A 14143-nucleotide genomic window follows, 5' to 3' on the forward strand; every position below is an offset into this window, starting at 1 on the left:
AAGAGTCAATCACTGCAGCTCAATTGGTGGATATCTATACCTCTCGAATTATCTCTCTGCACGGTATTCCACAGGTGATCTCTTCAGACCGTGGCAGCATCTTTACCTCCAAGTTTTGGGAGTCTTTTCAGAAGGCCATGGGCACCAACATCCGCTTCAGAACAACTTTCCATCCGCAAACTAGCGGTCAAGTCGAGCGTGTCATCAGATTCTTGAAGATATGCTCAGGGCTTGTGTGATCTCCTTCGGCATGAAGTGGGAAGATTGTCTTCCATATGCCGAATTCTCCTACAACAACAGTTTTCAAGCAAGTTCGGGCAAGGCCCCATTCGAAATTCTGTATGGCAGGAAGTGCCGTACTCCTCAACTGGTCTGAAACCGGTGAACGTCAACTTCTTGGAAATGACTTAATCACAGAGGCAGAGGAAATGTGCAAAGTCATTCGTGATAACCTCAAAGCAGCGCAATCGCGCCAGAAGAGCTACTATGATAGTAAGCACCGTGATTTGGCTTTCGAGATCGGAGATCATGTTTACCTCCGCGTCTCTCCAATGAAAGGTACTCGTCGCTTCGGTATCAAAGGGAAGCTTGCCCCTAGATACGTGGGTCCTTTCAAGATCGTCAGCAAGAGAGGCGATCTCGCCTATCAACTCGAGCTTCCTTCAAACTTTGCAAATGTGCACGACGTGTTCCATGTCTCTCAGCTCCGCAAGTGCTTCAAGACTCCTGACCGCACCGTCAACTTCGAAGACATTGATCTCCAAGAAGATCTCTCTTATCGTGAGCACCGTTGCTATTCTTGAAGAGACTGAACGCAAGACTCGCAATAAGTCAATCAAATTCCTCAAAGTCAAGTGGTCACACCATTCCGACCGTGAAGCCACCTGGGAACGCGAGGATCACCTCCGTTCTGAGTACCCGGCGTTCTTCCAGTCCTAGATCTCGGGACGAGATCCTTTCGTAGTGGTGGAGTGTTGTAACACCCGGATGTAATTTACCTAATATGTACTCCAACTCTTGCCGTTTCCGGCGCTAAGTTATTTTATTTCCTCGGGTTCGGGTTTTTGTCTCCGTGTGTTGTTGTCGTTGTCATGCATCTCATATCATGTCATCATGTGCATTGCATTTGCATACGTGTTCGTCTCATGCATCCGAGCATTTTCCCCGTTGTCCGTTTTGCATTCCGGCGCTCCTATCTCCTCCGGTGGTCCTTTCTACCCTTTTCATGTGTGGGGGTTAAACATTTCTGGATTGGGAGACTTGCCAAGCGGCCTTGGTTTACTACCGGTAGACCGCCTGTCAAGTTTCGTACCATTTGGACTTCGTTTGATACTCCAACGGTTAACCGAGGGACCGAAAAGGCCTCGTGTGTGTTGCAGCCCAACACCCTTCCAATTTGGCCCAAAACCCACCAAAACCCTCTCCATCATCTAGAGCGTTCGATCACGATCGCGTGGCCGAAAACCGCACCTCATTTGGACACTCCTAGCTCCCTCTATGCCTATAAATATCACCCCCTCCGAAATCCACGGTTCCTCTCCCCCGAAACCCTAAAAATCCCCTCTCTCCGTGCCGGACGTGTCCGGCCCGGACACGCCGCCGCCGCCCGCGCCCAACCACGGGGCGCCACAGTGCCGCAGCCGCCCTCATCCGCCGGCCCGCCCGGCCCGCGGGAGGCCCTCCCGGGCCCGGCCGCCGCCTCCTAGCCCCGCTCCGCCGCCCGTCTCCCTTCCCGCAGCTCCGCCACCGGCTACAACTCCGGCCGCCGGCGGCGAACCCACCCGCGGTACACCGCGTCCGCCGCACGCCCGCACCGGCAAACTCCTCCCCCACTCCGACGAACCCTCCGGCCGGCGCCCTCCTCACCAAGCCCCCGACGAGCTCCGGCGAGCGCCAAGTCCGGTGAAATCTCTGGCGACTCCGAGCTTCTCCGGCGAGCGCATCAGTTCCCGTGCATGATCTGGATCTAGATCTGGGATATTTGCCACGGTTGACTTTCTCCCGAAACCCTAATATTTTGCGTTTTTCATCAAGTTATATCTCCGCAATCGTAGCTCCGTTTGGGCGTGTAGCATATCAAAATGTTCGCTCAGAGCACATCATTTCATCTCCATTGCATCATTTTCATTGAACTCTTTCTTGATGCCTGAAATGCTGTTTGGAAAGAGAGCTAATCGAGATAATTTTCAGATCTGCTGCACAAATAGTTAATTGTCATTTTTGCCATGATTATTGTGTGGCATGATGTTGCTCCTGAGCTCTACATGGTGTTTTGTTATATGCCATGCCATCTTTACAGAGGTGCTATCCATGTATTTTTGTGATATGTGTGGTGACTAGCACAAGCTTGCAAAGTAGTGCATTCGTTAATGCTGATTTCAGGGACTTAGAATTTCTCTAAGTCCTTGATCTGTTTTTATCAATATGCCATATGTTCATGTTGTTTCCTAGTGATCCGTGCCTCTTTTGAGGATGCTCAGTAAGGATGATTTGTTAATATTATGGTACTCTATCCATCCATGTCTTTGTTTGCAATTATGGAGCAACCTAGCTTGAGTCAATCGAGCTCTACTGTTGCTATTTCGTGAATCCTGACAGATTATCTACTTGTTAGCGATTTTGCCGAGGATGTTGTTGTTGATCCGTGCCTGCTATGTTGTTGTTCTTGTCATGTCTAGCTTATATAATATGTATTCTTGATGGGTGTATGCTTAGTTTGTCATGCCATGCTCCGTAGTGAGTGCATCGAGCTCGTAAACATGCCTACTCGTTAACATATTTGCATGCTCCAGTTTTTCTCTAAGTCTGAAATCTGATTATGTTTTTGCCATGTTCACATGCTTGCAATTGTATTTTCTGATACCTTTTGGCTCAAGGTCACTAAGGGACTTTTGTTAAGTGCTTTGAGTAGCTCCATGTCATGCCTTGCTTTTCCATGTTAAGTTCCTGTAGCATATAGTTTTCATGCTCCAAAGTGTGCTACCTGATCTGAAATTCCAGACTAGTGTTAATTTCCCTAAGTCTGAAACCTGTTTATCAATTGCACTTTTGCCATGCTTGTTTGAACCTGTTAATGGATTGAATTGACCATATCTCAGTGTTCATCTCTTGTCAAGCATTATGAGTGGATCCCTGCCATGTATTTTGTTGCCATGTTTGAGTGCTATAGCATAATTATCTTGATGCATTTAGATGGCTACTTGCTGTTTATCACAGACCGGTGCCATATTTGTTTTGCTTGCCATTTCCAAACCGTGCCTCCGATTTCGGTGATCTTTATATCGATTTCAACCGAAATCACCTCACCTTTCCGGTGGCACACTTGGATTTCCATGTTGAAGCCAGGTTCAATCATTCCTTGTCAAATCTTGCATATGCATCACATATCGCATCCCGCATAGCATACCATGTTTGCATCATGTTGTTTGAGCTTTGCACGTGGTTGATTGTGTTCCTTTTGCTTGTTTGTCTTGTTTGGGTAGAACCGGGAGACGAGTTCGCTAACGAGGAGCCAGTTGAGTTTGCTTTCGAGGATCCAGTCAACTCTGACAACTTTGCAGGCAAGATGATCATACCCTCGAAATCACTTCTATCTTTGCTTACTAGATGCTCGCTCTTTTGCTATGCCTATGCTATGATGCCTACCACTTGCTTATCATGCCTCCCAAATTGCCATGTCAAACCTCTAACCCACCATGTCCTAGCAAACCGTTGATTGGCTATGTTACCGCTTTGCTCAGCCCCTCTTATAGCGTTGCTAGTTGCAGGTGCAGATTGGAGATCGTTCCTTGCTGGAACATTATTTTCTTGTTGGGATATCATTATATTACCTTGTTATCTTAATGCATCTATATACTTGGTAAAGGGTGGAAGGCTCGGCCTCTTGCCTAGTGTTTTGTTCCACTCTTGCCGCCCTAGTTTCCGTCATATCGGTGTTATGTTCCCGGATTTTGCGTTCCTTACGCGGTTGGGTAATAATGGGAACCCCTTGACAGTTTGCCTTGAATAAAACTCCTCCAGCAATGCCCAACCTTGGTTTTACCATTTGCCACCTAGCCTCTTTTCCCCTGGGTTTCCGGAGCCCGAGGGTCATCTTATTTAAACCCCCCGGGCCAGTGCTCCTCTGAGTGTTGGTCCAACAGAGCAATGTCCGGGGCTACCAGGGGCAACCCTGGGCTGGCCTACCCGACGTCTGGCTCATCTGAGTGTGCCCTGAGAACGAGATATGTGCAGCTCCTATCGGTATTTATCGGCACATTTGGGCGGTGTTGCTGGACTTGTTTAATCTTTATCGAAGTTTTCTTGTAAAACCGGGATACCGAGTCTGATCGGAATGTCTTGGGAGAAGGTATATCCTTCGTTGACCGTGAGAGCTTGTCATGGGCTAAGTTGGGACTCCCCTGCAGGGATTTGAACTTTTGAAAGCCGTGCCCGTGGTTATGGGCAGATGGGAATTTGTTAATGTCCGGTTGTAGATAACTTGAACCTTAACTTAATTAAAATGAATCAACTGTGTGTGTTACCGTGATGGTCTCTTCTCGGCGGAGTCCGGGAAGTGAACACGGTGTTGGAGTAATGTTTGCCGTAGGTTGTTCTCTAGTTCTTCGTTCGAGCTTTGCCTTCTCTTCTCGCTCTCTTTTGCGAACAGGTTAGCCACCATTTATGCTAGTCGCTTGCTGCAGCTCCACATATTACCTTGCTTTCCTATAAGCTTAAATAGTCTTGATCGCGAGGGTGCGAGATTGCTGAGTCCCCGTGGCTCACAGATTACTTCCAAACTAGATGCAGGGCCCGATGACTTCATTCCAGATGATGCGCTTGAGCTCAAGTGGGAGTTCGACGAAGCCTCCCGTCGTTACTATGCGTCTTTCCCTGATGATCAGTAGTGGTGCCTAGTTGGGGCGATCCGGACCATGTCGCTTGTTGGGTTTGATCTTTTATTTTGGTACCGTAGTCGGACCATGATTGTATTGGTTGATGTAATGCTATTTATGTACTTTGCGTGACGTGGCGAGTGTAAGCCAACTATGTACCTTTCCCCTTATTATCTATTTACATGGGTTGTTGTGAAGATTACCTTACTTGCGACATTGCTTTCAATGCGGTTATGCCTCTAAGTCGTGCTTCGACACGTAGGAGATATAGCCGCATCGAGGGTGTTACGGACTCATTGATCGGTGCGACGTCATCACCTCGGCCAGCATGGCAGGTTCGTTCAAGAACATTCTCGACTCAACTAATAACATCATTACAAGGAACCCAAGGGTCCAGGAGTGGTTTGATCTCCCCTATCTTCTTCGCCGTGACCCTGCTGACTGGCACGGGGACGAGGGAAGCCTCGCCTTGTGCAAGTTGATGCCACTTGATAATGATACGTATGATGTTAAGATGTCATCGCTTGATGGCAAGTCTTGAGCAAGCGCAAATGGAGATTGGGTTTTTTATATTGGGTACAATTGCGAGTGGGAACTTGTGAATGTGTACACTCGTCAGCAGATTCCACTTCCAAAAATCTCCGAGTTCCCTGAGGTTGAGCATACAGATGATCTACGTACGTTCAAATATGATCATGGTGACTATAGTCTAGGGAAGATAGCAATTTCTCGAGTTCCCAACCGCTCTTGGAATTACAAGAACTATCAAGTTGTTGCTATCTTCGACAAGTTTGTTGCCGTCCGTCGTGGTTTGGCTGGATGGATATTGCTCAAAAATCAGTTTCTATACACGGATGTGTACTGTGATGCAATTGAATACGAGGGTCTTATGTTTCCTGCCACCACTCGTGGCCCTGTTTTTGCATGGGATCCTCATAGTTTCAGTACATTTGTCTTCCATCGTAATTATAATTGTTTCATCCACATGCATGCGAGTTAGCAAGTTTCCCTTCCCTACTAATTAACCTTCTTGTGTTTCCAAGGTCCTGTGGACATTCCACCACCTATACTTGAAAAAATTTATAACCAAGGGGGAGATGAGGACGACGAGGGCCGATATACTCAGTGGCGCCTGGCAACTTCCGATGGATCACTCCTTCTTGTCTGTATACAGCCCACTGCTAATGTTACTACTAAGGAAGCAGGTGTTGTCTCCCATGGTCGCACTCTCCGGACCTATTCCAACACCCGTTGTATGGTATTCGGGATAGATACTACTGTGCTAGCGCCAACACCTTCTCCCTGGTACCGTATTGATAGTCTTGGAGCAAACTCGCTCTTCCTTGGACAAAACTATCCAATGTTGGTGAAAGGCGATCCAACTGCTATTGACACAATGTTACTACCATTTATGAGAAGCAACTGTATCTATACGTCGGACATTGCGATGGTACCCAACCCTGGTCGTGATATAGTAGGTCGCTTTAGCCTGGATGATCAGTCCTGTGTTGGTCTTGAGATTGACAGTAGCTGGCCATTGCCAGAGAATCACTTGTGGTTCAAAGCAAGCGTTTCCAACGCCGAGGATTGGTTGAGTTGAAGTTCCTTTCATTGCTTGTTATTTGTTGTGTGATGAAAACTTTAGTATTTATAATGTATCCTCGTTGTCGTTGTGGGTTAATGACCTGTTGTATGTAATAAAATGATATGCCTGTGATAAACTTACTAAATTTATGAATGGCTTTCGAGTTGCTTCTCTGAGTGGGTGCTGCGATGAGGCAAAAAAATATTTTCCGAATACATAATTCTACGTGCATTGCAACAGGTTATCGGATGAGGCCAATCAACAATAGTACACTATTTGTGCTAGCTTCACATGTTGCACTATCTCTACATCTACGTACGTAATACAACAAGTTTTAAACTTGGGACTAGCCACCCATCCTCACAAAGAACACTTTTTAACCTAGCACAGACTCCATGAAATTTGGCCACAATGTGAGGTGGGCCATATGTTAATGTGTTCGCTGTACATAACCAGCACCTCGAATCCTCGATACTACTACTATAAGTAGTAGGAGTAGTTGGGTGGCATGGGCCAGAACAAGTATTCACGTCCAGGAGTACAGCACACGCCACTAGCACGACTTCCATCTGACACCATATTTGTTGGAGTCCGTGCTATAGCAATCTCTTCAACCTCGTCATTTCTCTAACTCAGCCATCGCACGGCGGGCGAGGTGGGGGTTTGCCAATAGTCGGTTTCCTCAACTGCGGTCCCACTTGTTAGGCCAACTCCAACGCACGACCCAAGACGGACCTCCATTTTGCCCGGATTCTGTCCGTTTGGGTAGGGCAATTGGGGTCATGTTCGGGCCATTTCTCAGATTGGGTGGTCGTGCGCCGAACGCGCTGACGCATCCCGGCCGCATACATTTTTCTTTGCAAACACATATATTTTTTCATCATTGATTTTTTGGTACATGGAAATACAACACCAAAATTTTGACTAGAAAAACAAGAAACACACAATAATACATTTTAGAAGATATCAAACTTCCATAACTGCTCCTGTAAGTTGGATTAGTGCCTTCTCGATGCATTCATTGTTGATCTGTAGAGGCTCGATCTTGCGTGCTTATTTCTTCTTCGAGTGTAAAGAAGTAGACGTGTCTAGCCTCTATTCTATCAACAAGTGCACTAGACTCATCTCTCAGCCTCTATGCTAGCTAAAAGTGCTAGAACATCTACTAAATTGCACTCTATCAATATATCGTTGTACTCTTCTTCCCAATACCAAAACTTGCATCCATTCTACACAATAAAATTTTAAGTTAGCACAACTAGTCTAATCTGAGAGCACAACTAAAGATTTGGTCGAGTTCTTCCTCCTTTTGCAGACACGTGGGACATCCGGCATCCAGGTCGTGTCATGCAAGAAAATTGAGTGGTAGGTGAAGCCACATGATGTGCATCTTGGGTTAAACTGTAAATAAAATCTTGCTACTCTTGAGTAACTCCAAAAGCGGCCACCGAAGATCTTTATTGGATTTGTTTTTCATCACCAGCACGTCGAGGTGAAAGATGTGTGCTACCTCTTGAGCTTGCATTGGATTTCCCCGAAGAGGAAAGGATGATGCAGCAGAGTAGCGTAAGTATTTCCCTCAGTTTTTGAGAACCAAGGTATCAATCTAGTAGGAGGCCACGCTCAAGTCCCTCGTACCTGCACAAAACGATAGCTACTTGCAACCAACGCGATTAGGGGTTGTCAATCCCTTCACGGTCACTTACGAGAGTGAGATCTGATAGATATAATATTTTTGGTAATTTTGGTATAAAGATGCAAAGTGAAAGTAGAGGCAAAGTAAAAAAGCAAAGCAAGATTAAAGTAATGGAGATTGATATGATGAGAATAGACCCGGGGGCCATAGGTTTCACTAGTGGCTTCTCTCAAGAGCATAAGTATTCTACGGTGGGTGAACAAATTACTGTTGAGCAATTGACAGAATTGAGCATAGTTATGAGAATATCTAGGTATGATCATGTATATAGGCATCACGTCCGTGACAAGTTGACCGGAACGATTCTGCATCTACTACTATTACTCCACTCATCGACCGCTATCCAGCATGCATCTAGAGTATTAAGTTAAAATGGAGTAACGCCTTAAGCAAGATGACATGATGTAGAGAGATAAGTTCATACAATATGAAATAAACCCCATCTTATTATCTTCGATGGCAACGATACAATACGTCTTGCTACCCCTTCTGTCACTGGGAAAGGACACCGCAAGATCGAACCCAAAGCTAAGCACTTCTCCCATGCCAAGAACTATCAATCTAGTTGGCCAAACCAAACGGATAATTCAAAGAGACTTGCAAAGATAACCAATCATACATAAAATAATTCAGAGAAGATTCAAATATTATTCATATATAGACTTAATCATAAACCAGCAATACATCGGTCTCAACAAACACACCGCAAAAAGAAGATTACAACGAATAGATCTCCACGAGAGAGGGGGAGAACTTTTTATTGAGATCCAAAAAGAGAGAAGAAGCCATCTAGCTACTAACTATGGACCCGAAGGTCTGAGGTAAACTACTCATACTTCATCAGAGAGGCTATGATGATGTAGAAGCCCTCCGTGATGACGGCCCTCTTCCCGCGGAGCTTCGGAACAGGCCCCAAGATGGAATCTCATGGATACAGAAAGTTGCCGCAGTGGAATTAGGTTTTTTGCTCCTCCTCTGTTCGTTTGGGGGTACATAGGTATATATAGGAGGAAGGAGTACGTCGGTGGAGCTCCGAGGGGCCCACGAGGTAGGGGGCGCGCCCTAGGGGGAGGCGCGCCCCCCACCCTCGTGACCGCCTCTTTTGTTCCTTGGAGCAGGGTCCAAGTCTCCTGGATCACGTTCGGTGAGAAAATCACGTTCCCGAAGGTTTTATTCCGTTTGGACTCCGTTTGATATTTCGTTTCTTCGAAACACTGAAATAGGCAAAAAAACAGCAATTCTGGGCTGGGCCTCCAGTTAATAGGTTAGTCCCAAAAATAATATAAAAGTGGAAAATAAAGCCCAATATAGTCCAAAACAGTAGATAATATAGCATGGAGAAATCAAAAATTATAGATACGTTGGAGACGTATCAGGCATCCCCAAGCTTAATTCCTGCTCGTCCTCGAGTAGGTAAATGATAAAAAGAGAATTTTTGATGCGGAGTGCTACTTGGCATAATTTCAATGTAAATCTTCTTAATTGTGGTATGAATATTCGGATCAGGAAGATTCAAGACAAAAGTTCATATTGACATAAAAATAATAATACTTCAAGCAAACCAACAAAGCAATTATGTTTTCTTAAAGTAACATGGCCAAAGAAAGTTCATCCCTACAAAATCATATAGTTTAGTCATGCTCCATTTTCGTCACACAAGAATGCTCTCATCATGCACAACCCCGATGACAAGCCAAGCAATTGTTTCATACCTTAATAATTTCAAACTCATAAACTTTCACGCAATACATGAGCGTGAGCCATGGATATAGCACTATAGGTGGAATAGAATAATGATGGGGGTTATGTGGAGAAGACAAAAAAGGAGAAAGTCTCACATCAACGAGGATAATCAATGGGCTATGGAGATGCTCATCGATTGATGTTAATGCAAGGAGTAGGGATTGCCATGCAACAGATGCACTAGAGCTATAAATGTATGAATGCTCAACAAAAGAAACTAAGTGGGTGTGCATCCAACTTGCTTGCTCATGAAGACCTAGTGCACTTGAGGAGGCCCATTGTTGGAATATACAAGCCAAGTTCTATAATGAAAATTCCCACTAGTATATGAAAGTGATAACTCAAGAGACTCTCTATATGAAGAACATGGTGCTATTTTGAAGCACAAGTGTGGAAAAAGTAATAGTAGCATTACCCCTTTTTATTTATTTATTTATTTGGGCCTTTTTTGGCCTTTCTTTTTTTGGCCTTTCTTTTTTTATTGGGACAATGCTCTATTGAATGATGATCATCACACTTCTATTTATTTACAACTCAATGATTACATCTCGATACTATAACAAAGTATGACTCTATATGAATGCCTCCGGCGGTGTACCGGGATATGCAATGAATCAATAGTGACAAGTGTGAAAAATTATGAACGATGGCTTTGCCACAAATACTATGTCAACTACATGATCATGCTAAGCAATATGACAATGATAGATGTGTCATGATAAACTGGATGGTGGAAAGTTGCATGGCAATATATCTTGGAATGGCTATGGAAATGCGATAATAGGTAGGTATGGTGGCTGTTTTGAGGAAGATATAAGGAGGTTTATGTGTGAAAGAGTGTATCATATCACGGGGTTTGGATGCACCAGTGAAGTTTGCACCAACTCTCGCTGTGAGAAAGGGCAATGCACGGTACCGAAGAGGATAGAAAGGATGGAAGGGTGAGAGTGCGTATAATCCATGGACTCAACATTAGTCATAAAGAACTCATATACTTATTGCAAAAATCTACAAGCCATCAAAAACCAAATTATTACGCGCATGATCCTAGGGGGATAGATTGGTAGGAAAAGACGATCGCTCGTCCCCGACCGCCACTCATAAGGAGGACAATCAAATAACACCTCATGTTTCAAATTTGTTGTATAATGTTTACCATGCGTGCATGCTACGGGACTTGCAAACTTTAACCCAAGTACTTCTAAAATTCACAATTACTCTACTAGCATTACTTTGATATTACTACCTCCACATCTCAAAACAATTATCAAGCATCCAACTTTTCTTAGTATTCCACACACTCAAAAGAAAGTTTCACAAATCTTGAATACCAAGCATGTTATTATTAAGCAAATTACCATGCTATTAAGACTCTAAAAATAATTTAAGTGAAGCATGAGAGAGCAATAGTTTCTTTAAAACAAATCCACCACCGTGCTCTAAAAGATATAAGTGAAGCACATAGAGCAAAATTATAACGCTCAAAAGATATAAGTGAAGCACATAGAGCAAAACTACTTAGCTCAAAAGATATAAGTGAAGCACATAGAGTATTCTATCAAATTCTAATTCATGTATGGCTCTATCAAAAGGTATGTACAGCAAGGATGATTGTGGCACACTAAGAACAAAAGACACAAATAATACAAGACGCTCCAAGCAAAACACATATCATGTTGGTGAATAAAAATATTGCTCCAAGTAAATTACCGATGGAAGTGGACGAAAGAGGGGATGCCTTCCGGGGCATCCCCAAGCTTTGACTTTTAGGTGTCCTTGGATTATCTTGGGGGTGCCATGGGCATCCCCAAGCTTAGTCTCTTGCCACTCCTTGTTCCAGAATCCATCAAATCCTTACCCAAAACTTGAAAACTTCACAACACAAAACTTAAAGTAGAAAACTCGTGAGCTCCGTTAGCGAAAGAAAACAAAAGACCACTTCAAGGTACTGTAATGAACTCACTATTTATTTATATTGGTGTTAAACCTACTGTATTCCAACTTCTCTATGGATTATAAACTATTTTACTAGCCATAGATTCATCAAAATAAGCAAACAACACACGAAAAACAGAATCTGTCAAAACAGAACAGTCTGTAGTAATCTGTAGCTAGCGCAATATCTGGAACCCCAAAAATTCTAAAATAAATTGCTGGACGTGATTAATTTACCTATTAATCATCTTCAAAATAATTAACTAAATATCACTCTCGAAATAAAAATGACAGCAGTTCTCGTGAGCGCTAAAGTTTCTGTTTTTTACAGCAAGTTCAACAAGACTTTCCCCAAGTCTTCCCAACGGTTCTACTTGGCACAAACACTAATTAAACACAAAAAACACAACCAAAACAGAGGCTAAATAATTTATTTATTACTAAAAAGGATCAAAAATCAAGGAATAAAAATAAAATTGGGTTGCCTCCCAACAAGCGCTATCGTTTAAAGCCCCTAGCTAGGCATAAAAGCGAGGATAGATCTAGGTATTGCCATCTTTGGTAGGCAATTCTTGAATGAGGCATCTACCGTCTTTAGGAGTTTCTTTCTTTTTATTAATTATCAATCTTTTAGGCACAAGATCGAAAAAATCATTTGTAACAAATGGTTCCTTAATGATAGCAAAAAGATTGGGATGAACACTTATAGATTTAAGATCCGCAGTTTCCTTACTAGATGATTCACCCTTATTTTTAGGAACATACATAAGCTTGGAAATTTTAGTAGGAGGACTTGGAGTATTCTTTACGGAAGAAAAAGCGGTTCCCAAGTTTGTAATGATACCCTCAAGTTTATCAATTGTAGTAGAATCTGAGTTTATCTTCTCATTAACTATGGGTTCCTTTTCCTTGATATTTTTCAAAGTCATTCCTACCTTAGATCCATATTGAGTAATTTAATTGTGGATCTTTTTATCTAGATTTTCAATTAATTCAATAGTAGCAATTTTATTTTAAATAATTTCAAGTTTTTGCATAACATGCTCCCAAGATAACATGGTTCCATTAACCGAAAGAGGTGGTGAGCCAAATAAATCTAACATAGCATTATAAGAATCGAAAGTATGGCTACCCAAGAAGTTCCCTCCGGTAATGGTATCGAGGATATATCTATTCCAAGGATTAACACCTACATAAAAATTGCGGAGAAGAACTGAAGTAGATTGCTTCCTGGTAGATCTATTTTGAGCATTGCAAATTCTATACCAAGCATCTTTTAAATTTTCTCCCTCCCTTTGTTTCAAATTTAGAACTTCATTCTCGAGAGACAACGGAGAAGATAAGAGACTAGCCATGATGACAAGCAATCAAACTAGCACACGAGCAAACAAAAGCAAACTGGCAAAAGAGGCAAATAGAGAGGGAGGATAGAGAGAGAGAGGGCGAATAAAACGGCAAGGGTGAAGTGGGGGAGAGGAAAACGAGAGCCAAATGGAAAATAATGTAATGCGAGAGATAGGGATTGTGATGGGTACTTGGTATGTTGACTTTTTGCGCAGACTCCCCGGCAACGGCGCCAGAAATTCTTCTTGCTACCTCTTGAGCTTGCGTTGGATTTCCCCAAAGAGGAAGGGATGATGCAGCAGAGTAGCATAAGTATTTCCCTCAGTTTTTGAGAACCAAGGTATCAATCCAGTAGGAGGCCACGCTCAAGTCCCTCGTACCTGCACAAAACGATAGCTACTCGCAACCAACGCGATTAGGGGTTGTCAATCCCTTCACGGTCACTTACGAGAGTGAGATCTGATAGATATAATATTTTTGGTATTTTTGGTATAAAGATGCAAAGTGAAAAGTAGAGGCAAAGTAAAAAAAGCAAAGCAAGATTAAAGTAATGGAGATTGATATGATGAGAATAGACCTGGGGGCCATAGGTTTCACTGGTGGCTTCTCTCAAGAGCATAAGTATTCTACGGTGGGTGAACAAATTACTATTGAGCAATTGACAGAATTGAGCATAGTTATGAGAATATCTAGGCATGATCATGTATATAGGCATCACGTCCGTGACAAGTAGACCAGAACGATTCTGCATCTACTACTATTACTCCACTCATCGACCGCTATCCAGCATGCATCTAGAGTATTAAGTTAAAAACAGAGTAACGCCTTAAGCAAGATGACATGATGTAGAGAGATAAATTCATGCAATATGAAATAAACCCCATCTTGTTATCCTCGATGGCAACGATACAATACGTGCCTTGCTGCCCCTTCTTTCACTGGGAAAGGACACCGCAAGATCGAACC

This window comes from Triticum urartu, chromosome 1 (genome assembly GCF_003073215.2).
Source record: "Triticum urartu cultivar G1812 chromosome 1, Tu2.1, whole genome shotgun sequence".
In the NCBI taxonomy this organism is placed as follows: domain Eukaryota; kingdom Viridiplantae; phylum Streptophyta; class Magnoliopsida; order Poales; family Poaceae; genus Triticum; species Triticum urartu.